The sequence below is a fragment of the Bos javanicus genome, chromosome 8 (assembly GCF_032452875.1).
Source record: "Bos javanicus breed banteng chromosome 8, ARS-OSU_banteng_1.0, whole genome shotgun sequence".
Classification (NCBI taxonomy): Eukaryota; Metazoa; Chordata; class Mammalia; order Artiodactyla; family Bovidae; genus Bos; species Bos javanicus.
Window position 1 is genome coordinate 8,682,778 of NC_083875.1, and position 27,835 is coordinate 8,710,612.

General features: G+C 46.3%; 1 long non-coding RNA gene across 1 annotated transcript; it reads right to left on the bottom strand.

Annotated features, from left to right (window-relative positions):
* LOC133252427 (uncharacterized) lies at nt 1–27,835 on the bottom strand. The gene is made up of 2 exons (XR_009737922.1): nt 22,634–27,835; nt 1–633 (listed from the first exon to the last, which is right to left on the bottom strand). It is a non-coding gene; the product is annotated as an uncharacterized LOC133252427 (long non-coding RNA).

The window sequence follows — 27,835 nt, forward strand, 5'->3', positions numbered from 1 at the left end:
TGTTATTAAAATGAACTGTTTATATTATCTCAGTTGAGTCAATACATTATAATGTATTAAAATGGAAAGGTACAAAATTGAAATAAATACTTTCTGATTCATGTATAAATCTTTTTTTTTTTTTTGTCAAGATGATTTTTATCGTCAGTACATGTCACAAGAAAACATTTAAAATGACACTGAAACAATCATTTAAATCATGGTGCATGGAGGAAAAAGGTAAAGAAAACAACTTTTGGCTTGTTTTGGCATGAGACTTTGATACAATTTGGGTTCCCCAAGACCATGTGAAGGGTGATAAAATAGAAATGCTCAAAACCGACTTAAAAAAATAAACAGGCTTTACAAAAACCCTTTTTTTTTTTTTTTTTTTTTTTGATGAACCCAGCCACTTCTCTACATGGTCTGCACTTACAGAAGATACATTCAGTATTGTCCACGGGAAGACAGCAACTGCCTTTCGTTTTAAAGAGCTCGGTGGAGGGGCTGAAGGAATGTGCTGCTGCTGAAGGCGGGGAAGGTGTGCAGGAGAACGGAGAGTCTAGACAGTCTTCAGGAACGGCTCTGAGAATGAGGGGGGCTGGAGGGTCTCTGGAACAAGAGTTGGCGCAGAGAGAGGTGAGTTGTCCAGATCTGAAGCAGAGCAAATGTGCAGGGTGGAGACAGCGGTCAGTAGTGAACATTTGGGCAGGGGGCTGGGGGTGAGGGGTTCAGGGGGTGGGGGTCCTCCTGCCTGAGCAGTACTGGGTTTCCCCTCAGCCTGGGAACATTTCTATCTCAGCAAGAGGCTCACCCAGTGCTTTGGGGACAAGGCTGGGGACTCTTCAGGCACAGCAGCGTGGGGGAGACCAGGACAGGTGTGGGCTCAAAAATGAACACCACACAAAGGGCTTTCTCCTCTGGTTCTAATCGCTTGGTAGGTGGTTGTTAAGGCAATAAGGACTTTAGCAAACTAGAAATTAAGGGCAGCTAAATTCAGCCAGATGGAAGATAAATAAAAGGTGAGAAAGTGTTAGTCACTCAGTCGTGTCCAACTCTTTGGGACTCCATGGACTGTAGCCCACCAGGCTCCTCTGTCCATAGAATTCTCCAGGCAGAATACTGGAGTGGGTTGCCATATCCTTCTCCAGGGTATCTTCCCAACCTGGGGATTGAACCCAGGTTTCCTGCACTGCAGGTAGATTCTTTAACATCTGAGCCACAAGGGAAGCCCTAAGCAAAAGGCAAGGAGTCTCTTTCTCCTCGGCTACCTCCCTGCCCCAAGCACAGGAGACCTCAGCTCCCAAAGCTCCAAGCATCCAGTGTGTGAAAGCCCAGGGTTTGCCCTTTGGAAGGCTCTGTGGACAAGGAGGCTCAGCTCTGGATGGAGGCAACTTCTCTCCAGATTCTCTTTCCCGAGGACAGGCCATCCATGGTCACCCAGCCAGGGAGTGAAAAGTGGAAGCACCAAGGCTCATTGCAGAGTTAGGGCAAGTCCTTTGCTGTAGACTATCTGGCCCATCCCAGTGGCCTTGAACTCTGTGTGTCCTGGAAAGCAAGGCCTGATGCTCAAATGCCCCAGTGAGACCCATGCTCTGTTAGAGGGCAGGACTAGCTCTTCAGGGTTCAGGAATGTTCCCCCTACATCAGATGGAATGACAATTATGAAGTCCATCGGAGTTTGAGGTCCCAACAAGGGTTGTAAACTCATGGCTGGCTCCTTAGGGGTTTGAAGGAAGCTCCTTTGATCTGAACCCACTCACAGAGAAACATACAGAAGACTGAACAAAACAGATGGAAGAACCTATTCCTTTGCCCTTGTTCTGGAGTGAAAGAAACAGACCTTGAAACACTGTGCAAAACATAAACCTTAAGAGTTGCCTCCATTCTGGGCAGGCTGGCTGGCAAGATGCAGGATAATCTGACTGCGGAGGCTTAGAACTGAAGAACTGGCTCTCAAGACAGTTTCTAAAAGGTACAGCAACTCACTCCAGCAAATGCAAGCTCAGTAAAGAAGATAAAATCCCCTCCATCCTGTAGCACCAGGTTGCAGCCTAATACCAGAGCTCTCCATGAGATGCCTGGGGCCTGAAGATGTAATGGCATGGATATGGTGGCAATGATCTAATTACTCAGCCTCACCTCAAAAGGGGGCATTCATGGGGAAATGGCGTGCAGAAGGAGAAATGCCAATTGCAATGGTCAGCTGTCTGGGGACCGGTGTCCTGCCTGACTTGTCTCTGGTGGAAGTCATACTATTTTGGTCCTAAGAAAAATGGGTGACATTTCTTCCAGGAATCCAAGGATTATAATGACAAATCCATAATAAAATCAATGTGATCTTGAGCTGTGGGGTGCCAGATGAAACAAGATTGGTCAAGAGTTGATTGCTGTTGAAGCCTACTGGGGGACTTCATTGGACAATTTGATTTTCGTTTGTATTTAAATATATGTTTTGATTTTATTCACAGTATAAAACAAGGCCCCTTGGAAGTTCTCTAACTTAACCTCTCATTTTACAGAGAGAACCCAGTGTCCAGAAACACACGGGGTGTTCATGCAGCATTAAGATATATTGGTTGGACATTTAGATTGTTTCGATGTCTTGGCTATTGTAAATAGTGTTGCAGTGAACACTGGGGTGCATGGATCTGTTTGAATGATGGTTTTCTCCAGGTGTTATGTGCAGGAGTGGGATTGTTGGGTCATATGGCAACTCTATTTTTAGTTTGTTAAGATACCGTTATGCTGTTCTCCATAGTGGCTTTGCACCAACAGTTTAAAGAAATCCAAAAATGCGGGGATATATGTGTCTGCATGGCTGATTCACTTTGCTGGACAGCAGAATATAATACAACACTGGAAAGAAATTATACTCCATTAAACTTTTTTTAAAGATATATTGATTGCATTTACATCCTTAAATCAATGTCACGTTCTTCAGCTCTGCTGTTACCATGTTGAAAAGCAGGTGGGTGTGTTTTTTTAATTTAAATCCTGCCTATTAGTCTTAAGAGCCATAACTGCCAGGTACCCTTCTCCCATAAAGCCGTTAGAGGGCGCGTTCTTTGAAGGCTCTTTTCAGGCCCAGCATTTCTAAGGCACTCGCTCTCCCCTAAGGTTTCTTTTTTTTCCTCTAAGGTTTCAAGTAGCCACTTGAACACTTGTCTAAGGGACAAGCAGCTGCTGTGGCTGCTTCGTCTCAGAGGAGCCACCACCAGGATGGACACTGAATGTCCTTCCTGAACCCCTGGCTGTGTGCAGTTTTCTCTGGAGCCTGATAGAGGGCCTGGTGGGGGAAGGGGGTGTCACATTTCTGACCAGGGTAGGGGTGTCAAAGGCTGGCATGGCAGCCCCTGAAAAGAATAGATCCCATCAAAAGTCTTCAGCTCAGGTTCCTCAATCTCTTTAGAGAAACGGCACTGTAATCTAATTGGAATCAAAGATATGAATCCATTTGATAAGAAAAAGACTTTTAAGAACTAGAGGCTAAGAGGGAGGCTGAACACTGGACTTTCCTCACAGTGATGACACAAGTAGGGAATCAAGGGGCCTTGGTAGCAAGTCATAGACTTTAGCTTGAAAATTAAAATAAAAATGTTCTATGTACGTCCTTGTAAGCTTATGAGGACACAGCTCAAGGAGTGTTTTCCCAAAGGAGAACAAGCCAAGTAAAACAGGCAGCTCCAAGGTCCCAAAAGGAGGAAGGTGAGGTGGGAAGTCCCGTACCATTTTTAGAAGGAGGACACCCAGGAAAGTTCTGGGTCCACCATTTTACACAAGGGAACCACGCTTTGGATTCTGGGGGTTCAGCTGAGATAAAAGTTAGCAGAGAGGTGCATAATGGAAAGAAGAAAACAAGAGATTTATAGTAAGAATTATGAATACTTGCCTGGATGAAAAACCGTGGCTTCCTGAAACAGCTAAAAGAAACAACGGCAGGTTCTAGGGAGATGAGATGCTATGGGTGTGGAAGACCTCCAGGAAAGCTGACATGGCTGAAGGAAAGATGGGGTGACCGGGTGGGTGCACAGACCACTCCCATTATTTAGAAAAATCTGTTCTGGCAAGAAACTTAGTAAATTTATAGATTGCAATTCTGCTATTTCTTACTCTCACTGTTCCTCCTCGTCCTTCAAAATATAGGTAAACAAGACATCAGCTCATTTTTTATTCCAAACCCTACCCTCTTAACTTTGTTTACAGACAGCCTGGTTTGGAGAAGGGGTTTGTGTCTATATCTGTTGTTCATATTGACTGCAGCAACGGAGAAAACAGACTCTTTTTTCTCTTCCCCAGAAACTTACATAAAACATGGCGATTTGGGAAGTATCATCTGAATTTCACAAATTAAAAGAAGGTCTCTGAGCTACCGGTTACAGTCAGGAGAGGGGAAAGGAGCATTGTGGTTGGGGACCTGATGCAAATTTATAGCTGTTTCTTTGGGAAAATTACTTCCTGTCTCCGGACTTGAGTTTCCTCATTCGCCACTATGTAGTCTACCTTGACTCTGAGGAAATATAGCAAGTGCCCCTCAAACCTAATTTTAAAAAGTCAATATATTTTGAAAAACATCCGCGGCAGTGGTCAGTAATGAGCTCAGTGCCCATGGTCACAAATGTCCAGCAGGATGGACAAGACGAGAGACTGAGCTCTTAGGTCTCCTCTCTGCAGAGCGGGAGCAGCAGCAAGTACCTGTGTCCACCTCACCGGCTGTCAGAGCTGACATTTCACTGCAAAGCCAAGAAGCCTGAAGACCTCAGAGGACCAGCTGTGTCTCTGGGTTTGAGGAGGAAGGAAAGGCCCATCTGGAGACAGGTCCACAAAACCAAACATGCTGGAAATACTGGTGCTTCTAATAGCAATGTTGGTTGCACAACAATGCTGTGCATGTTGGTTCCTAGCAGTGGGGGTGAGAAGATACAGCACAGGAAAGTCCTTGTGTTCCCTGGGGAAAAGCAAGCCCGTGATTCTGACTTGAGCAGAGGAAACACAGGATTCCAGGGGAGAGAAAGTCAATTCCATTTGCCAGAGACATTTCCTCCCAGTCCCACCTCCTTCCAAGCTGGGCAGGAGCCCCCTCAAGGAAGAGAAGATTCTAGAAGCCAGGGTAATGTCAGACCAGTGGCTCGTACCCTTTAAGACATGACACATCTTTTCCCTGAGCAAGCCCGGGTGTCCTGAGAAGGGCAGGGAGGCTGCCAGCACAGCCACCACACTCCCTGCAGCTCCGTCTCTTATGACCCACTCTTGCTTTAAGTGCACTGAAGATGCAGGAAGGTATAGTTGCCTCCCGCCCCCCACCCAAAACATGTCCTCATCTTACATCTGGGGAAACTGAGGCACAGGAAGGACAAACAGTTTTCCTGCAGCTCTTATACTGATCTAGTCACACACCTGGGAGGAAAACCCTGGGTATCTCTCTCTGAGTCTTTTGCTATCTTCCATTGCCTTTCTGCTTAATTCGCATTTAAAGTCTATCTGCTTGTCTATCTATAATATATGTACTATTATGTATAAAATATAAATAATTTGTAGATTTCTGTCTAACTCCCTGACCTTTTCTCCTCCTTTTTACATAACTAGGTTTAGCGGGGGAGGGGTGGGGAGGCGGTGGAAATTGACGTTCCATGGCGAGGGAAAACCGCAGTACTGCTCAGAGGAACAGCCTTCTAGAATGAGGGATGACAGCCTTTGTCTATGGGGTTGTGGGGGGGTTGCTTCAGGTCTGGACTGAACAGCAAATCAAAGGGAACACAACTCAGCAGAAATCGACAATGGAGACATCTGTGCCAGACGACATGAACTTCCACAACCTGGTTTTAAGGAACAGTAAATACAATAGAGAGAGATAGATACACTATGCAGAATCTTGAGTCATAAAACAAGTTATAAATAGAATTATGCTAAATTAAAGACGGACATCGTAGGGAATAGTCTGGTCAACAACCAATCACCATTAGAATCAAAAAGTAAACCGGCCTTTTCACTGAGTACCTCCACAACGTTTCTCAATGCACTAAGTACATTTTAACCATGCAAAAATACACAAACATCTTAACTAGGTTGTTTTTTTTTTTTTTTTGTAAAAAAAATCAAACACCAACATTATGCATTTTTTTTTGTTAATTATATTGGTTAAAGTAACAGCCAGTGGCTGCCAAGTATCAGATACATCATATACATAGTTTTATACAGAATCTGGACAACACAACAGTACACATCAGAGAGAAAGAGAGAAAAAGAGAAAGAGATTATTTGTTCCTTTGTGGGTTTGTTGTTGTTGTTCAGTAAAAAAAATAAAGTAAGATATGAGAAGCAATGCTAAGAAGGAAAACACTTCAACAAGTTAGGAATACATAGGGAGAATTGCTCATAGAAGTACAGGAGGAAAGGCGTTCATAGTTAGGTCTGTGTCTAGAATTTTCTTCACTAAGAAGCAAAAGAGCACAACAGGTGTATTGGTTTGGAAAAGCAGAAAGAGCAATTAACATCATGCTGTCCGGTTTCCAGCACGTTTCCAGCAAGGAGAAAAAAAAAAACCATAATCACAAATTAATTTCACAAGTTTTGTTTTCAAAAATGTCCTCCCTTACCCAGGAAGCTGGGTAGTACAGGGGTCGGGGGAGCTCAGTTTTGAGAGTCCTTGGCAAAGGTTTGGCCAAAACAGTTGGCCTTAGATTAGTTGGAGATGTGAGCTGTCTGTGGGAATTCACACGATGGAATGCGACGTCGGCTCACTGGGTCCCCAGGCTCCCTGTGCCAGCCGGTGATCTGGCCGAGGGAGCACTCAACCCCCAGACAGGTCTGCTAGCCAGGCCCCAGTCCTGCCCCTGAAACATTTGGCATCAACACAATCCTAAGAATTCAACCTGGAAAGAAACAAGACCTTGAACACAAACTATGGAAGCACTACCATGGTCACGGTGAGATACAAAAATGTGAGAATTCAGATGTAATCAAAAATACAAAATCAGTTTTGAGAAGATTTGCTTTTTGTTTTGTTTTGAAACCATTACAGTGCAAGGTTTTTCAAATTACAGTAAAAGTTATGTGTCTGCTTACAGTAACTAGAGTAAGTAGCTGATTTTACTCTGCTGGAATCAGAGGTCCCTGATAAGTGAGGATGCACCAGTCTGAAAGCAACCCAGCACGAGAAATAGATGTCTCAACAGAAACACAGGTCATGACGATGGTCTTCATCCCTCTGAACAGTAACAAAAGATGGTGTCCTTTGAACCACTCATTAGCATGAGTGTCTTCTTCCGTTGAAAATAATAATAATAATAAATGGATGGTATGAAAATTCCAACCAGAAAAGGACTGGAAATCTGGGGCTGAAGGGTAGAGCATCTGAAGGGAGTTTCTCACGTCACTGAGCTTTCCCATCATACTTAAAAAGAACTGGTTTAGCACGAGCCTCTTTGGGCACTGCCGCTTTGTGCTTTGGCCTTCCGTCCCAGGCTATTGGAAGAGGAGGAAGCACCACCTCAGGGGGTCAAAGGAAACCGTGATGGAGGTCACGCCCTTGTGCCATCAAGAATCGCCCCCCTAGGAAAGGACCATGGAACTGCTAAGCAAGGGCTGGGGTGGGGGTGGGCAGGCAGGGACCAAGGAGCCCTTGTCTGGCCAAAGGGATGGCCTCTGTCAAGCTCAGTCTCAGAGCCTCAGGTTCTGGGAAGGATGCAGAGGAAAGAGTCAAGAACCACACATCACACCTGAAAGGAAGAGCCACCCAGGGGGTGAAATGAAGTGACAGGTGACAGCCTTCATGCTCATGCTGAGGGACGGAGAAGAGGGAAGGGTGACGAGGAATCACGTGCTTCCATTCTAGAGCTGACAGTCAGGATGGGTCAGGGGGAGGAAGGTGCCCTGGAGAGCCTCCAAGAGCCCTTATCTCTGTCTCAAGAGGTGGCGGTAGGCGCTGGCAGCTGCGGGCACGGACCTCAGGCCAGAAGACTGCGAGCCCCTCTCCCTCCCACCCCTCTCAAGCCTCACCCTGAGTTCTTCCTAACTCAGTGGAGCAAACTCTCCCCAGGTCTGTTGAAATTAAAAGGGGATAATTTTCGACAGCCTCGGCGGGATCAGGGCCTGGGATCTGCCTGTCCTACGTACGGGGTTAGCAGCCCCATCTCCCATCCCCCTGGGACGTGCCTGGGTGGTGGGATCCACCTGCCTCCTGTGAATGACCTGTGTAGGTGAGTGACCCCTTTACTCACACCTACACCTTGTGAAAAAGAAGAAACACACATTCCTCCATTCTGTTAGAAAGCTTCCTACCTTTGATATAGAATGTGAGGCGCCCAGGAAGAACGCAATTATTGGTTGTAATCTGTGCCCGAGAGGAACTTTGGGCACATTTTGCTACATTCCTCGAGATGAAAAGACAGTTCTGTCAGACCCTGCAGGCTCAGCGCCCCCACACCACGCTGGCTGTGCTCCCCGGGGTGCGGTGGAGCACCATGTTCAGCCAAAGCATGAGGCTTCCCCTAGCACGTGTCCCTGGCTTGTTCTTACCCCAGGGGCTGTGGAATCAGGCAGAACCTGTGTGTGCATCCCTTGCTTTTGGCACAGGGTGCTCACAGGTCCTCATTGCTTTGGCTATAAGAGACCCTGCACTTCCTAGGTTCCCCAATCCCGTTTCCTACCCAGCCTTCCCTGGGGGGGCGGGGTTAGGGGCCCAACCTGACCTATTATAGCAAAGCAGTTGCCCTAGAAACATTCTTTGCGTTCTTCCCCCAGCTCTGAAAGGCCTGGCCCTCTGGGGCACAGTAGTGGTGGGACTCCAAACAAGCTGCCTGCTCACACCTCTGGGTGCCACTGAGGGGCTGGTCACTTCCAAGCCAACTTAGATCTACAGGGACCGCAGACTGCAGGTCTCCCCTCCAAAGGAGGATTTTTTAAAGGCGCAAGCTGTTTTGCCTGAATGGCCTCAGCCAATGCCCCTGTTCGAGATAAACCCTGAAAGGCCTGCCCAGCTAGATCTACTCTTGCCAAATGCTGTGTCTCTGATCTGGCAGTTGGTCATTAAAGTATCATTTAAGGATCGTTGATCACAAGTGTACTTACGCGAGTGAAGGGACAGGATAGACTTAGGGAATGAAATGATAGATAGTGTGGCTTAAATGCTGAAGAAATGCTCCAAGATTTCTCTGGGCTGAGTTCCTGTTGCCAAACTCAGGCAAATGTGAAGCCTGGTGAAAATTTCCAGAACTGGGCTGCGATAACCCATTTTCAGTTCCAGAGACTGTTTAACACTGTTGACCATGAATTGTGGAGCTGCGCTGGCTGAAAGAGATTCCCAGGAATGCAGCCACAGAGAACAGGCACAGTCAGCCCAGGGACACTGGTGGGGGAAGTGGGTCTGGTCAATAGTCTCTGTGCGTTCAATACAGCTGATTCTCCTCTCGTGACTAGCAGATGCTCTGGTGTGGTCTTTCCCCCAATACACTTAACCTGCTTAACATCAACAAGAGAGGGATTGGGAGGCGCAGAATGTTTTTACCTTCAAGATATATGTTTTGAGTATGTTTATAAAGATGGTGGAAATTTGACTTCCTCTTCTGAGCAAGAGAAAAATAGAGCTGAATGATTCAGGAGATGTTTACCTTCCATTTAAGGACGATCTCCCGGTTCTTATGCTCACAAACGTGAGGACGAGTTTAAAAGGAGAAGCTAAGATATTTTTTCTCCTGGTTTTTATTTTTTTTAAGAAGTTCACAGTCTGGAGACAATGAGCTTCATAGACATTTGTTGAGTGAGTTTGTGTGTTGATAACAGAATTCTGGGTTGAGAAGGGACCTTAGGAAGTGTTGCTTTCATTTTGCAGGAAAGAAATTGTACTTCAGCTAGTTCAGCGGATTGGTGGTGATTCCAGTTGCCTTGCTACTGCAAATGGATTGTGTGGAGGTGGGACCCTGTTTGGAAGGAAGGTGGGGCTGGAGGCAGCGCTCCTTGGCCGTGTGATGGGACAGCACAGCTTCCTAAACAATCTGCGTTTCTACCACGGAAGTCCCTTCAGCCTGCTCTCACTCAGCCATGCTTAGAGCAAAGCACTGGGTATAACAACTGGCAGACTTACAGTGGTCCAGTTTGCTGAACTGAACTAGGAGATTAGGAAATTAAAAATAACTTTTAAAACCCGCTATTCCTCATCACTGTTAAACAATGAGGACTTAAAAAAAAAACCCACCACCTATTGAATAATCTGTAGCTTTGAAATGAACTTACTTGGAGGTTAACATGTTTAGAGATGGGCATCTGATTAGTGGTGACTGCAATAGATGTGCTATACCTGTACTTCAAAAACTCTTTTGATTATGCACCTCAAGATAAATATCAGCATTTATCATGAGAACAGAACAGTGTACCCAAAAGAATCAGTGTTAAAAGGAATGAAATACAAATTCACCATTGGCCTAAAGGGGCATCATAAGAGTGAATGTCTTGTGGGGATCAGCCCAGGGGTTTGTATTTCATAGGAAACCTTGAAGGTTAGCTGGCTGTGTCATGCCATTGTGCCTCCTTTTCCCCTTGTCTCTTCCTAAGATGACAGCCTTCTCTCTTGTTCTCTACAACCCATGCACACATTCGTAGCACACTGCTGAACCCATACTCTGTAAACCCGTAAACCCAGGATGGAGATATGTGTTCGTGGACATGAAGAAATGATGGCTAAGAATAATAGCTCAGGGGGATGGGGTAGATATGTTGAGTTTTTGGTCTTTCATCTCCTGCAGGTAAAGAGGTCTGCTATGGACTAAACATTTGTGTCCCCTGCCCCTGTCTCATGCCCAAATTCCATATGTTGAAACCCTAATTCCCAATGTGATGGTATTTGGAGGTAGAGCCCTTGACAGATAATCAGATTTAGATGAGATCATGAGGGTGGGGCCCCTATGAATGAGATTAGTGCCCTTATAAGAAGAATGGACAAGAGCTCTCTCTGCCACATGAGGACATGCCTATCCCTTCTCTAAGGGATCTTCCTGACCCAGGAATCTGACCAGGGTCTCCTGCATTGCAGGCAGATTCTTTACCAACTGAGATATTAGGGAAGGACAGCAAGGAAGCAGCCACCTGCAAACTAGGAGGAGATCTCTCACTGGACACCAAACCTATGACATCTTGATCTCAGACTTCCCAGCCTCCAGAACTAAGAGAAATCAATGTGTGTTTCTAAGTCCCCCAGCTTATGTTACTTTGTTATAGAAGCCAAATCTAAGACAGAGTCCTTTCCTAAATTCCTTATCTGCATCCCGTTTCAGTCTCCAGATCAAGGCTAACACGACTGCAGGTGAAGCAACTTGTTTTCTTTCTAAAGCAATCTATCTTAGAGGAAGAGGAGTCTTCGCTTTACTCTTCTTGATTTGTCTCTTCTTTCTGGTCAAGCCATTTTCCCTAAGACAGCACTGCTTTAGAGAAGCGCTCCTGGTGATCTTGCAAGAGGTATCTGCTAAAAGTGGTAGTCAAGGGAACCAATATATTGGTGTCCACTGGGGGCTACTTTTTAGGGAGAGGAGAAGAAGAGTAGGGGACACATTGTGTTAAGGTCCTAAATCCAAGGTGTGCCACCCACTAGGGGTGCTCTGCAATCTTTCAGAAAGACCAGTGGAGGCAAAGAGCTGACAACACCATCATCTTCTCTCCCTTAGAGCTCAAAGAGCTGTATCTGGACCCATCACTTTAAGGCTTACCCTTCAGCACTTGATGTACAGGTTCTAGTTCTCTGTCCAGACTATTAATTACTTGAGGACAAATTCTACTCCCATGCCTGGGCTATTTTCTAGCTGAAGGATGACTGAGTAAATAAGGAGACTAAGTTATGAATGAACAGACTGGCCTTGAGTCAAGAATCCTGAGCCCTTGGATCTCAGGGGAGGGGCTCTCCTTCTTATCAGGAGAGACTGCTTCAGTTTTGACCTGAGACAAAGCAGAGTTAGAACCAGTGTTCTCCAAGGTCTGTGGGGCAGTCTGTCTGGAGGCAGCAACTCTTGTTGAATACAGAGGGTTTCTTTTCCATATGTTGACTCAAGCTGATAACTGAGGGCCCCCTGCTCTTAGTCCATTTCACTATGAGTTGTTTATACACAAGTCAAGCCATTCAGTCTGCTGCAGGCTGAGATAAATGTCCCATCATAGGTGGACCCTCAGAGTTCTATTAGGCAGTAGGAAGAAAAGAAAGGTAAGATATTCCCACCAATTTACATGAGGGGTGCATGGCCATTCAGTCAAGACACCCGAGCCGACATGGTGGTTTGTCTTTCATTAATCAAGGGAAGTTGGGCAAATGATTCAAACCCCAATGTCTCTTTCCTCCTCTGTAAATTAAGGATCTACATTAAATTCCCCCAGATAATAAGATCATGATTAACATATTCTTAAAGATGACTTGTGCAAAACAGCAGCCCACCTTTTCTGAAAGGATACTGGACTGATATGGTTAGGGACGCAGGTGGTCATCACCCTTCCCATTATGAAAAGATTCCAGGCCATGGATTGGCAGCAAAGACTTATTTTATGGAGGTTAAAGAGAGAATGACTAATGAACCAGACAGACCTATACTCTGTAAACCCATACAATCAGGGGATTCCAATGAGAGGACCGAGCCTGTTTATTCTATTATCAGGGTCTAATGTTCAGAACAGCCACCCATGCATGTCGACTTAGACATGCTGAGATTCTGTGGTCTGCACCAAAGGCCAGGCCACTCTGATGGGGAAACGTGAATTCTAGGAAGGCTGGGAAGGGTTTTGTGCTTGCCCAGTTTCCTTGTGCCTTGTCTCATCCAATGTCTGAATGTCTTTTTTTTTTTCTTCTCAGAACATGAAACCAAGCTAAAGAAACTGTGGTGCAATCTGTGTGTAGGGCTGAAGAAATTGGAGGCCACTGGGGAAAGGGTCAGACAAACCCTAATTTTTCTTGGCCTCCTTTTCATCAATACTCTTTTCTGGAAAGGCCCAGAACCACTGCACTAACTATAGAAACAAGCGGGCCTTTCCTCAGATCCCAAAGACTCAGCCCCCTTTAGGATATGCTGAGCCCACAGCGACCAGCTCCTAGCTGCTTCAGGGAGCACCCAAAGCTGGCTGAGGTCTAGTCACTCTGGGAGGCTGCAGCAGTCTTAAAATATCCTAGGATTTGGACTGACCAGGGCTGAACCAAAACTTTTTAAGAAGCAGAGAGTGGGCTCTTTTGTGTCTCGTGGGCAGCTTTGAGCTTTCAGAAATCCCATGCAACATTCAAGCCTTCCTGCCCTTTGGCTTTAAATCAGACTTGATGGACAGCTTCTAATCCTCTGATTTGCCCTCACTTGCAGAGATGTGAGGCCCATAAGCCTGTCACCACTACTTGATGACCTTATTCCTTCTGGCTTCCACTGCACTGCGAGGACCAGAGGAATGGGTTTTAGACACACCCAAGCTGCAGGGAACTAGGCTTTGAGCCAAGCCGTGCACGTGAACGCACATGAGCACCCCTTGAGACCCGCTCTGGGAACTCTGGGAAGCCTTCAAGGAGGGAGAGGGTTTAGCCACAAGGGGACGCCATTCTCTGAATCACATCACCAACTGAAGAGAAACTGGCTGCAGTTTGAAGGACTCTCCTTTCAATGAGGCTTGGTGAATGTGAGCAGACAGTGGCATTGCTGGAAATTGTCTCACGTTCTTATCAGAAGGCAGCCGACACGTCACCTGAAGCAATGATGTCACCCCACTGTAAGCATGGTCAACCCAACTTAGCTATCTTTACGTATCCTATGGAGCCTTTAAAACCCAACTCAAAGGCCAGTCTATTTGAAGCTTCCTCTTCTCTTTCTAATTGGAAGCATGGCTTTCTGTTCAGGATGCCCCTAGCACTCTGCACTCTCTCAGGCCTCTGCTTGTCACTGTACTATGATTATTTATGCACATTTCTTGCCTCTCATATTTCATTCCTTGAGGTGTGTTTTCTCTTTAGCGCCCCTACCATTCTAGCCCTGCTGTTGGCAGAGTAGGTGTCGGACACATGTTTGAGAGCCAGCTGACAGACCAGATCTGAAGTGGGAATACTGTGCGGCAGGAAAGCTGCAGCGAGGTGAAGTAAGTTCATCATCCACCCACCTTGTTCTTGCAAGGGGCATAGCACACGGCAGACCTAATGGTCCAAGATCAAGACGTCTCTACCACGGCTGTACCACACTTCAAATGCAGGGTAAGAGACATTCTTGCATCCTTTGCCACATCTCATTGAAATACACTTTCCACCTCTAATTTCAAAGTGACTTCAAAGTACCTCAGGCAAACACAGAAGTCATCCTTGCCTCAAAACAGGCCACCAGAAAGCAGCTAGAGATTCAGAAGTGGAGTCCAGGTTGGAGATTTCCCCAGAGGTTCAAGAGCAAGACACAACCGTAAGCAGGACTGAAAGCAACTCTATCTAGAATGATCACCTCCCGGAACAGTGCCCTCTCCCTTCTCCAGGACACAGAAGCGTCCAGACTGGTAGCAGTGAAAGAGAATGCATAGCAGCCTCAGGTCAGTGCACATGCTTTCCACAACAACCCAAGAGCAACGGTCAAGGCCAAAGACCAACCCACCATGCAGAAAACACCTTTTAACAGTGAGGTGAAGCTTAACTCCCTTCTCCCCATCCTCATGCTCCCTCTGTCCTGTTGGAAATTCCCTCTCAACTAAGGGAGCTTTGCTTGTGGGCCAGGGGTGGGGCACCACACGGGCCATGCTGGCTGGTCTGGCTCAGAGGTCGTGCCACACCCTCTCCCAGGGTTACCTTTAGAGCCTGGTGTGTTTGGGTCCTTCCTCTATAAGAAACAGATTAAACCTGGCGCTTAGGACCATGAACATGCCTACCTAAAATGCTTCTGCCCCAGCCACAGCAAGGAGTTCCTTCTGTTCATCCTGGAATCTCCTAGCTACCTGTATCCTGGTGGCGATTTGGAGGTGCAATGGGTCTGGTCATCCAGGAAAGGTGACCCCAAGTGTGGAAATGCCCAGAACCTACATGGAGAGAGAAGTCAGCCCAGGATCCAGAGTTTGGAAGGGTCTCCAGCAAACAAGGTCTCCCCTGTGGGAAAGTGGGGGGCTTGAGATGAGTGGAAAGACGGAACAAAGACAGGAGGGTGTGCAAGGCTCTAGTTAAATTTCTTTCATCACTGGGCGAGCCAGAAGGTGGTGGTGCAAGAAAGGATCCCATAGAAACTCACCTACAAGTGGGCTCCTCTGAATCTACGTTATGTCCCCAAGGGAACAGGGAATAATTAGAATTGTGCTTTCTAGTACCTAAAAAAACAAAGCAAAACACTTCTTAGACAATTATTTCAAAAGAAATTTTGGAATCTTGGGAAGCTCAGTGAGGTGGCAAATTCCTCAGAACCTAAAACCAACTTTGGAAGTCTATTGTCATTGTGCCTATGTGTGTGTTTTGTGTGTGGGTGTGTGGATATATCATATTTTCCCACTCACCTACTTAAGGTATATAGATAGATTGATAAATATATATTTATCATTAGATTTTTTTTCCCCTTCAAGTCAACACCAGTGTGTTCCATCTTCAGTACACATCTTATCTGCATTTCGATTTATACACAGACCATTATACCATAAAAAGAGAGAAACAGCTGAGAACAGGCAAGGTATAATCTAGCCAGAGCTGTTGGAATGCCGGTTCGGCATTGTTAAGGAGAAAGGCAAACCTCCCCAAACACAAGTGGAAATTCTTAATACACACAAGCAATTCTTATGATCATCAGAAGGAAAAAAAAGGAGGAAAACAGGACATAATATGAAATTGAATCGTAAGCATTTTTCTTTTTTTGTAGTCACTGCATGTGTTTCAAGGGAAAACACGGCATTTGTAGAAATTATTCTCCCCTACTTCAATTACAACTTTTCCCTAGCTCCCTGGAGCTGGGGAATTTAAAAAAAGACATACAGAGTATCACTCAAGTATCATTTTAAAGGCTCTTTAACTTACAGACCTTTCTTTATCCCATTGAAAACATATTTAATGAAGTTGAGAAATGTCTTCCATATTTTGGCAAAAGATACAGAAAAACACGAAGTTTCTAGGACTCATAACCTGAATTGCTTAGTTAAAAGAAAGTCATTGTGTTCGAATTACAGAAAAGGGGAGTCAATTGCAGATAATCCACCTTGAAATTTCTATTCAAGTTCCCTTCACCCTGTACTGTAATCGGTCAGGATTCTTCTGTAATTGGGTCTTTACGGCATCGCTGGCTTGTCGACTACAAACATTCCCCAGGTGCCATTCCTCTTAACACATGGTACGGAAGAGGGTTTCACAAGGCTGGAGATGTAAGGGCTGGGCACAGGGTGGTTCACCACCAAACGGCACAATGCAAAGAAATCAACCTAGAGAAAACGGCGAAGTCAAAATGTCGAAAGCAGCCAAGACAGATGAGAATGCTAGGGAGTTCGTGGGTACCGTGTTCCATGCCAAGAGATTGAAATTAAAAACAGAAAGCTGGGACATAAATCAAAATCGAAAGCTTCGAAAAGTCAAAGCCAAACCAATGTTTCCTTTTTCCCCCTGCGCACAAACCTTTTGTTCTAAACCCAATGGCATTAAGATCCATCATTTTATCTGGAAGATTCAAGTCTGCAGGGACACTTTTCTTCCATTTGATCACATGAGTCCACGAAATAAAGCACCTTTGGAACCAAGAGTTGTTCAAGAATCCTAATGTCTTATTCAATGTGTCGGAAAAGTACAGTTAAAATAATTAGAAGAATTCATCAAATGACAAACAATAATATTGATTCTGGGTGAATCAGCAAAAGGGCTCCCAGGACAATTCACAACTAAGAGGACAGAGCACAATAAAAGGCTGTGACATTTCATGAATAGTCTGTGTTATAGCTTTGAACTTTATTGCAAAGCAAAAAATATATATTTATATATATATATATATATTTTTATCTACATTTCACCTCTGACATTGTACACAACACGAAAGCACAGGAAACCAAAAAAATCATAATGAGGTAGATACATAACACTTACAGATGAAGGAGACTAAAGAGTTTAAATTTGGCTTAATACTGTGGTCACCAATGTATGCATTTTCAACACAGCAGCAAGCGTGGATTCACAGGGCAAGAAGCCCAGTGATCTCAAACCCCAAAATAAGCCCCATTAAAAAAATACCTGCTTCAAAATGAAAAAAAAAATTTTTTTTTTAAGTCAGGGAATCATGTGTGTGTTCAATTACAAGCCCTGGTATAATAAAGAAAGTTTGTATTTTTGCTTTTGTGCCCAGGAAAAAATATATAATTATATAATATATCTCTATATATAATTTTCACCTATGTAATTAGGAGTAACCTGTCCCACAGGGCTCTTCTCTGGATCCCTGCAGGTGGGGGTGGGGCAGCCTCGGGGGTTCAGCGCCTGGGGGTTGACAGTAAGGGTGTCTATGGGCACCCTCGCCTCTGCAGCCACTGCACCGGGACCGCTGGCCTCAGAGGGCCCTTGACACACGCCTGGAAATAGCTGGCAATCAATTCAGCTGTGACGTCTCCAGCATGACTTTACTTTCCGAGGATCCCCTGCTCTCCTAGTGGGTGAGGTCAAGAGCACCTACTGATTTGGGTTGCTGGGATGGTTCCTTTCTCTTTATCACTTCCCTTTACAGCCTTTCCAAAAGAGAGCTTAAAAGGCCACCGAGAAGGTCATCTTCAGCCTTGGTTTTTACTATAAATGCATTTTGCATTGTAAAATGCACTGTCAGGCAGTGGTAGCTGATGAGAAAGCCAACTAGTCCTTGTCTGATGTCTTGGATGGGAGAAAGATGGAGTGAGGTAAGGGACCAGGAGGGGATGCCTGGCTGGTGGAGGCAAACAGTGGAAGGACCAGCCAAGAAAGGGTCGGCTCAGCCAAGTGCAGGCAGAGATCGTAGGGGCTCCAACCAGAAGGCGCAGGAGTAACTCGGGCTCGCGGCTAGTGACTCTCAAGGCCCTGGAGACCCTAGAGGAAGCTCGGAGGAAGCGGGGCTCAGAAACACTGACGGGGCAACAAGCGAGCTGGAGTCAAGCTTCCACGGACTATTGAGTAGGTGTTTTGTCTCTGCTTGTGATCCTGCTTTGGATGGGATTTATGTTGCTGGGAAATAGCTGGGAATGGGTCAGCTCAGGCAAGAGCGAAGACAGAGGGGTCCGAGAGGAATGCCTGGTGAGTCTGGGAGACTTAGGATTGGGGGAGGGAACAGGGTGGGAAGGCTGGTGCCTGAGCAAAGGCACGTCAGGGAAGCTTAAAGTTGGCCCATGCTGGGCGGGACCCAGCCCTGCTCTCCAGGATGGGGGCGTTGCTGCGCTGTCCCATCTGTCTGTGGACCATCTTTCTCCTCTGCTGGACTGCAGATCCCCTAAGAGAGCACCTTTCCCCTCTGCCGCCCCAGTGCCTGGCACATGAAGAGCACCACCCAGACTGGATTGCATTTTAAGAAAATGCAAGGAGAGAATAGTTTGGGGAAGAAGGGAAGGGGCCACAATGTTGTAAGAACTTTAAAGACCCTATATTTTCTCCCCAAAGACCATAACCAGAAACCTCCTCCTGTCTTCTGAAGTACATCTCAAGGCAAGAGTCATGTTTGAATTTTGAACATAAAACATCGTCCCGAGAAGGAATAACACAGCGGCAGAACCCAGTGCGAGAGGAACTAAAAACAATTCATCTGAGGACGTGCGGAAACCGAGTCACAGCAAAGTGAGCAGCCATCTCCAGCCTGGAGCTGGGCTGTGGGGAGGGGAGGAGGTCGATACATCTTAATTTTGCATCATTTCAGGAGACAAAGACAAGGTGAGCTTATGACCATCACTCTCAAGCGATTCCCAGTCTTGCCCCACTAGGAGTTCCTGGGAAGTGGTGGTGGAGGGCTCACTAATCCAGGGACTAGGTCCCCCTTCCCTCAGAGATGGGAAGCAGAAGAAATCAGCCTGCTGAGCAACAGACAGTGTTGGAGTCCTTACAGGAGGGGGCTGTCTGACTCCAGGCATTCATTAAGGAGTATTTTCACTCGAGGGGAGGCCTTGAGAAAAGTCTGATGCCATTTTGTCTATGACTGTGTGGACAAGCAATAATCAGGTGGCGTCTGAGTCTCCTTCAAACCCTGAGATTCCATTGTTCCCTTGTGCTCTGAAGAAGCCCCAGCTCTGCCCAAGAACTGGGGTTTTTTTTCTCAGTAGGTAACTGCTCTGACTGCAGCAGGATTAAGGTTGTGCGTGTGTGGTGTGTGGTGTGTGTATGTGCATGCGTGAGCCCAGGAGGCATCAAGCTGACATAACTGTAAATGAACATGTAAATTAGGAGGCTGACCTATGTTCGTGAGGAAACAGGACAATAGGGCTCTTCTCTCTCCTCCTCAGCTTTCCCTACTCTGCCCTTTCCTGCCCATCTGTTTGCCCAGGTGCTCTTCCTCTCTCATTTATCTTGTTTTCCTCCCTTAATCAGTTCACATCCCAGTGAAAACCAGTTTTTTCAGCCTCGTATTTCCACGCTGGTCATTTCATCCCTCAGCTTAGGAACTTACAGTGGCTCCCGACGCTCATCATCCCAAAGTTTCAGTTGTCAAGGCGTTCGTGAGTGCGCTGCCTTTCTCGCTATTTTCGTACCTTTCTGGTTGGGACCCCCAATGGAGGTCACCAGGCTCACTTCCATGTTTCAGAGATGAGGAAACCAAGGCTCAAGGAAGACAAGTGACTGGCCCAGGAAGCGGGGACAGAGAGACGATGTAGGTTCCCTGGCTGCCCACACCTACAAACACCGCTTCTCTCCGAATGCCAGGCTCGCACGGGGACTTGCCTGTCGAGAATCCTCCTCCTCTCTGCCGTGTCACAGCCAGTATCTTCAACAACCTTCTCAGAATTTACCCAGTGAAGGTTAAGTTTCTGATTCTGTCCTAATTCCTACTGGACCCTTAGAGAAATAATCCACTTGTCTAGAGATCACCTCTGTTTTCAAGATCGATCACACAAAACCCACCACTACAAAACCCCACGAAAGGAGACACAGAAGTTCTCAGGACACCAAAACAGACACCAGCTCTCCAAGAACTCACATGGGAAACAGGAATCCTTTCCCACAGGGATACCCCGTCTCATAAACTGTCATTAAACTCTTAGTCCTCTAAAACTCACTCTTCTCCTAGCCTCTATGGCCATCTACAAGGAAACAAAAATGCCTGGACAGCCTTGGTCCCAAGCTGTCCCTGCCAGGCACTCTTGGCTAGCTGGCCTCTGTGAACCATTGGGAAAGGGCACAAAGAGAAGCCTGGAAGACCAAAGATCCAGGTCTGACCCCAGCTGGACCCCTGACTGACCACAGGACCCTTGAGCTCCCCACGCCTCAGTTTCCTCATCTGTAAAATGGAATGGGGTTTCTCATCTTGCCAGATTATTGTAAAGGTTTAGACGACATCACTGCTCGCAGGCATCAGGACACGGCCTTCCATATCATTGGCCTCACTTAGGGTGAGCTGTGTCTGACGCCTCAAGCCCTCCCAGAAGGTTGGTGTCACCTGCCCACAGGCCACGCTGATGGGACTTACTCTGACATCCTGAGACTCTGGGCATCCTAAATACTCTTTTCCTCTAAAGCGATTGTCCCCTTCCCCTACAAGAGGACACACAGCATCTCAGATGAGGCTCTTCCTCCACCACAGAGAGGGCTCGGGGCTGCACCTGACTTCTCTGGCCATGGCATCCAGAACTCTACATATCTGGGGCCGGCACGGTCTCAGATACCAATCAGTGGCCACCATCCACCTGATGGAGGGTCAGCTCCTGCTCCACAGTGGGACTCATCCCCTGAGGGGGAAGACTCTCCTGGGCAAAGGTTCTGTTTGTGCTTCGAGTGAGTCGTTACCTCTGTACAACCACTGGGTGTAGACTGCAGTGGAAACTCAGTGATGCCGCAGCCCCGGGAGGTGGGCATGCCCCTTTCCAGAGAGGCCGGTTGCCACAGCCCCAAAAGAGGTGCTGGACACTCTAACCAGGCCATGGTGGAGGAACTGTGGATGGAGCCCACGTCCCCTTGGCCCTGGTTCATTTGCCCTCAACTCTGAACATCATGGAAGACCCAGAGCCTCTGGGTCCTCTAGGCTGGCCCAGGGCCTGAGCTCAGGTGAGCTGATGGGAGAGGAGTGGGGTCACAGGGTTCACAGGGTCCCACCAGCCCCTCAGTCACTTTTTAAGCAGGGCCAGGGGTTGAGAAATCTCCTGGTATCCTGGCATCCTGGTATTGATTCCCTAGATGTTTTCTGAGCTGTAGAGGTGAGCTGGCTTCCAGGAAAGACTCCTAGGTCTGTGTCAGATAGACTCAAAGGTCTCCAGAATGGTACTTCCAAGGATAAAAGAACTCCTCTTCAGGAGGAAAAGAGAAATAATGAGTGATAAATTCCAGGGATGGGTCTTAGCAGGAGTGAGCTGTGGAACAGGACAGAATGCAAATGAACAGCACTTGAGTAAGATCCCCTGAGTCGCTAAGAGTCTGTATAGGATGGGGAGGCAGGGAATGAGGCCAACAGAGAAAATGCATTCTTGTCAGAGGACCGACCTTTCTCATTCCAGAGGAATTCCGTTCAAGCTCCCACCAGCCATGGGGTGGAAGCAGGTTGTGCTGGAGCAGTTAGGCAGTGTCTGAATTTATCTTTTAAAAAGTGTCTCGGATGGCTCGGCCACCTTGTGCAAGATGTGTAAACTGTGCAAAACTCAGACTTGTGCAGACAACCAGAGAAGTTGAGAAGCTGCCTTCTGCGTGCAGGGCTGCCCCTGCCCACGTTGTGCTTTGTCTAACCTCAGGATCGCTCTTCCGCCCAGCAACTCCTCTGTTACCCCGTGTGAAGAAGGGCTCGGCCAAGATGGCTCCAGGGTGGGTTGTAAGTGAAACCTGGAACCACTGTCTCCAGAGCTAAGGTTGTGTTGCAAATACCTCCAAGTGACGTGCAACCAAGGGCTGACCTCTTCAGTGCTTCAGGGGTCGAGTTCTTGGAGACATCCTTTCTAACTTTCAGACTGAAAGCAGAGGCAGTGGCCCCACTCAGCGGCTGCCAAGGGAGGAGAGGGTGAGCAGGAAGCAGCGCCAAGGCAGGGAACTGGGCTTTGGCACCGGGTGGAGTGCGTCAAGTCGGTGGGAAGGATGAGGCTGGCATAAAGCTGGGTAGGAAATACGAGTTCACCCTCTGGGGACAGGTTACTCCATATAGAGGCCCACAAGTAAGGAAAGAAAAATCCCCGGATCAAATCCTTCCCAGAGTATCTGGCTCCCTGCCGGGGTCTTTATTCAGGACCAAAGTGTAGGTGCTAAGTTAGCTGCAGGTCCACAAACATCCCCACCCCACCCCCACCCCCACCCCCGAGGTCACATGCTCATTGTTCCACTTAAGCCAAATTTTTTTCTTGCCTTAAGTCAACACATCCCCCAAACATCCTATAAAAGTTAGACTTTATCAAGAAAATAATTATTTTGAATAGATAAGAGGATGGAAAGCTTTTTTGTAAACATATAACCGAAATGTAAAAATACACAGCAGTTCACTTACAGAACCAAACAGGGTTACATCGAATCATTGAAAAGGAAAGCAAAGGAAAGTTTTCTTGGGAGCTCTTAAATTTAGGAAAAGAATCACTGTAGCATGCTCACCTTGAACCAGAGGTTGGATATTGTGGTTCTGGTACAAAGAAAAATCTGTGCGGGAGATGGAGCGCGGAGGCGAAGGCGGGAGGGTTTGCATAGTTGTGAAAACAGTGGCTTCTCATCAAGGTGAACAAGTGCGTCGTCTGATAAAATAGCATTTGATTATTTTTTTTTTCTGTTCATGTCTGTTTACGGTATTTTTCTCTGTTCATCAAACATTTCATCCATGGAAGCATATATACAGTACACACACACGCATGCGAACACTAAACTCTGGAATTACACAGCCGTTCTTAAAAGGACCTCACACCACTTGTTCCGGGCAAGGTTTCTGTATTTACTCATCCGCTTGTGCTACAGTCTAACCTTATTAAACTCATCTTTTGGGTATGTCTCTCTTTAGCAAGGGAAGGGGCAGCTGACAATGGGGGCATCAAGGAAAGCACCAGAAATGGTTCTAGTCTCTTATCGATCTTCTGTGGAAATGCCTCATGTTTTGCTCAGGGGTTCACTACTTCCTAAGAGATGGGGGGAAACAACCGCCTCTGTCTTTGAGCTTTTTTGAGGTAAACATGATTTGTTAACATCTTAGGCAGCAGACGCGTACAGTGCTATCGAGAAAACTTAGAATAAGAGAAAACAACACCAAAGTATAACATCAATGCTCCAAACAGTTAGAAAGCACATCTGTGTTTTCATTGATTTCCCTGTCCTCACATTCAACCAAACTCCTAATACCATGTAGAACAGGACAGTAATAAGACTTATTTCCTATATCATACTAGGCATTCCTTATCCCATCCCACCAGAAACCTCTCTTGCTCACATACTAACAGTTGCGAACCAACTGAAAATGAAAAGAAAGATGAACATACTTTATGCTTTTTCATTCTTTCCATCTGCCTCAAACATATATATATATGTATATATATATATATGATAGTTTACATTAATATAGGAAATAGTGAAGGTTTTTTAGTTACATTTTATACAGAATCACTGCATCTTATCTTTATTTTCTATTCTCTCTTTCTTTTATTTTTTTGGATAAACAATTGGCTATAACAATCTATAGTAAGGCTTCACAGAAAGAATTCTGCATGTTTTGTTTTTCTCTAAGAACCAAAGTTTATAAAATGAGGTTTGATTCTAGCACCTTATACAGTATTAGTGATGTTGTTCCCTTGGGAGAAATTAGCACTACCCAACCCTTTAGGTGAGGGCTATCAGTTACACGATTTTCAAAGGTATTGCCGAAGGGAGGACATACAATTTGGTGGAGATGGAAGAGCAGGAGGGGAAGAAAGCAAAACGTCAAGATAGCAACATACAAACTAAATCTTAAAAACATGCCAAGTTGCTGTCTCCAAATTAATCATGATTTCATGTTTGAGGGCCATTGATGAATCCTCTGAAGTTACCCTTCCCCGTGAGGTAAGGAAATATGATGTCTATTTGAGACGGGGAGACTGAGTCTGGGAGCCATACCCAGAAAACGGTCTGGGTTAAGTCACAGAGTCAGAGACCCCCAACCTCTAGCCTTTTATTCCCAGTCCCCCATCCCCTTTGATGGGTGGGTCGAGGTTTTGGAAAACAAGTCTTTTAGCCACTGATGAGGAAGCAAAAGCAACAAAGAAATTTTGAAAATATCAGCACCAAAGGAAGTTCAAAAAAGAAGCTGCTCTTGGCTCCCTTCGCAAACGTTCCACGTTTATGGAGACAGCGACTTTTACAAGAAAGGAGAAGAAAACTCATCACCAGAAGTAACCTATCTCATTTGTTGGTGTCCTTCCCAGAAGTCAAAACTCTCCCCCAGAGCTGTGAGTTCCCGTTGAGTAGTGTCTATTTTTGCAGAGGAGTAATCAACTCCCACCAAAGCTGCATCAGAACCTCAATTATATAATTATATAACTATAGTGATATCTCTATATCTGTTTATATATGTATACATTAAGTCTTCTACTGCACTGGCACGTAATACCAAGGAAGAGCCCTGACACTGCTGTTTGCTGCAAGTGGCTGCCTTGTCTGGAGAAATACGAGAGAAGCACCACAAGAAAAGGCACCACGAGGTTTCGAGAAGTTGAACTGTTTGTTGTCAGTGCCCTGACCTCGCCGTGGTGGGGCGACAGAAAAAGTCTTTCCTCTTGAGCAAGAACCCTGGAGCCAATGATTCAAACATAAGCCCAACCCACGAGCATCTACCCACTTCCACTCACCAGGGAGAGAGGGAAGACGGAGCCTGATGCGGTTCCTTTTACGGAAACGTCTTTGTGGCTCATAGAAAAGGAATACCTTTCCATTTTTCAAAAGAAAAGTGAGGAGGTGGCGGGGGGCGGGGGGCTGACTGAGACACTGAAAACCGAGCCCTCCTAACAAAAGTGAGAATCGGAACAAAAATCTTAAGCTAAGGAAAATCTTTTTATGGATATCTGTCTTTCTAATATGTTTCCTTTGTGGCAATGCATTAGCACACACACACACACAGAAAAAAGAGATGAAATGAAGGAATTACATCCATAGGCACTGTTAGCCACAGATAGCACCGGCTCTAGATTAAATGAGGACAAAGAGATGTCCACACCTGTCCACAGAGCTGAGAACCATGAGTGTTGGCTTAGAATCTACATTAGAATTACTCCATCTTTATAGTCTGGCCAAGAAAACTGGAAGTTGGCCATTCAGAGCACCAAGAATGATGTGTGCCACTGACAAACCAGAAAAGGAAAGGGGGCAGATTGCAGAGTGCATGGGAAATGACATCTTAATTTTTATTAGTCGCTTGCCAGCCTTGAAATAGTCCTCCCTGTGTTTCTCGTTCTAGGTGGGGGACCACACTCGTCATGGGGATGGGGAGCCTGTACTTGCTGTAGAAGGTCTGGACCTGAGGGTGGGGGGGTGCAGAGCCATCCTCACCAGCCACATGCCTTCTGTCATGCCTGGTCAGGGCTGGAAGAAGGGATGCCAACTGGTCATGCTGGTGTGACCTGCAAGGCTTCTGGGACTTGGTGTTTAAGCCCATGATGACAGGATGGGGGATCCTGAGACTAAGATCAAAAGGCTTACTTGCAGGGACCCTTCTTCCCAAACCCTGGTCAATGCAACAACTCAGGAGGCTGCTCAGAGGGAGTCTGACACTGTAGTCTCGGTGGCAGACTTATTTAAATCGAATTATTGCTTTTCCTTCTGATTCCTTGAATTGTGTTTTTTTTTTCCCTTAAGTTGTTCAAGTTCTCATGTTTATCTATACCAAAAATGATACCCCGATTTCAGTGTGAGGAAAAATGAATTATTCCTACCACTTTTCCGCAATCTGTTCATCCACACCTACTTTGGGGTCGTGGCCAACAGGGGCATAAGAAGACTTTTGCCAGAAGAGACCTCTGTTTGCAGACAGCCCCCCTCTAGCATCTTCATGGGACAGAAATAAGCCACCTGGACACCCCACCCTCCCCTGCCCCCAAGCCTCCATTCATGGTATTTTCAACCTACACGCCTCCTGCAGTAACAGACCTGAGCGTTCAGGAGACTGACTGCCCATAGTTTTAGGAGAATGGTCTCTGCCCATTTGTTCCTTCCAGGGGTTCCCAGAACTTCCTTCTTGATGGGAGATGCATTGCTGACCTCTGAGCCCATTGCCTCTCCACAGACCCAAAGTCACTGGTGTCCTGACCACAGTCCCCGTAACCCCAGTGGGTGGAGTTGGGGTGGATGAGTGCAGTGCAGTTCTGAGCTGCTGGGACCGGGAGGGCCAGGCCCCTGCCTTCCCAGCTCCTCCTGCCGCTGCCAATCAGAAGAGATGGCAGAGAGAAGGGAACCCACATCTGTCACTACTCCTGCTCCCTATATGAGACCAAGAGCCAGCACAATCCCTGGCAGCCAGAAGCGCTGTTCTGTAGCTCTGCAGAAGGGAAATATTGATGGACTTGGCTCAGAGATCTCCCCTTACTGTCAGAGTCGAGTGCTCCCTCAGCTGGAGGGGCTCAGCATTTGCTCTGTGTCTCCATGTATTGAGTGCTAAGTCATCAGTCGTGTCCAACTCTTTGCAACCCCATGACTGTAGCTCACTAGGGTCCTCTGTCCATGGGATTCTCTAGACAAGAACACTAGAGTGGGTTACCATGCCCTTCTCCAGGGCATCTTCTCACCCCAAGAATCAAACTTGCATCTCTTTCGCCTCCTACATTGGCAGGCAGGTTCTGTACCACTAGTGCCACCTGGAAAGCCATCTATGGTATTGGGTTGGCCAAAAAAGTTCATTCGAGCTTTTTCCATGTTATCAAAATCTAAATGAACTTTTTTGGCCAACCCAGTATTTATCATCCTGCCTTCCACTAGAGCGCTTTGACTTTCCAGCTGAGTCATCGTGGCCAGAGTGTGTTACAGCTGAAAAGAACATTTTGGAAACAAATAATTGGTTCAAGATCACACTGAAGTCCCATGGGAAGTCTTTATCCTTAGGATGGGTGAATGCCAATCTCAGCCTTTACACTTTCCACGGTTCAGTCAATGTTTTCCCTCCCTTGGTTCATCACCCATGGGCAAGGATGGTGTTGTGCATACAATAGGTGCTCAGTTAAATGAAATTAAATCTAGTTTTAAGAGCTTCCTTTTTCATCCAAAGGGGCCCATTAATTAATGTAGTCTAGGTCACCTGCCAAAGGCATAAGACCTTTCCCTGGCTTTAACATAGGTTTCCCCTAAGCCTTTCCTGGACAGGTCAGGTGTGATGAAGGGCAAGGGTATCTCCTTAGCCTTCTCCCCACCTCTGGCTAAACCACTTCTCCACAGACCTACTCTGGAGAGATGGAGTTAGAAAAAGGCTCACTTATGTTCCTTTAGGTTGAGAATTTGGTCAACAGAAAGGTGGCCGTAAACCACCTTGAGAGGTTCAGCTGATAGGCTTAATCCACTGTCTAGAGTTCACTGTTGTTTTTGACATCAGCAAACTCAAGAATAAAAGAAGGTCTGGTCTGAAGTTTGGAAGCTATATTTACTCACACATCTACTTCAGGGAACATGGGGAACTGAGGATCAAGATGAGATACACACGGGAGAAAGGCGAGTCTCAGAAGGCTGACTAAAACTCCTGCAGCCAACTCCCACTTGAAACTGCCAGGTTCTAGAACCTTCCTTTTAGAAATGTGTGCCTGATCATTTGTCCAGTGGGGAGGCAGTTGTTAGAATCTCCAAATGAATGGTGTTGAT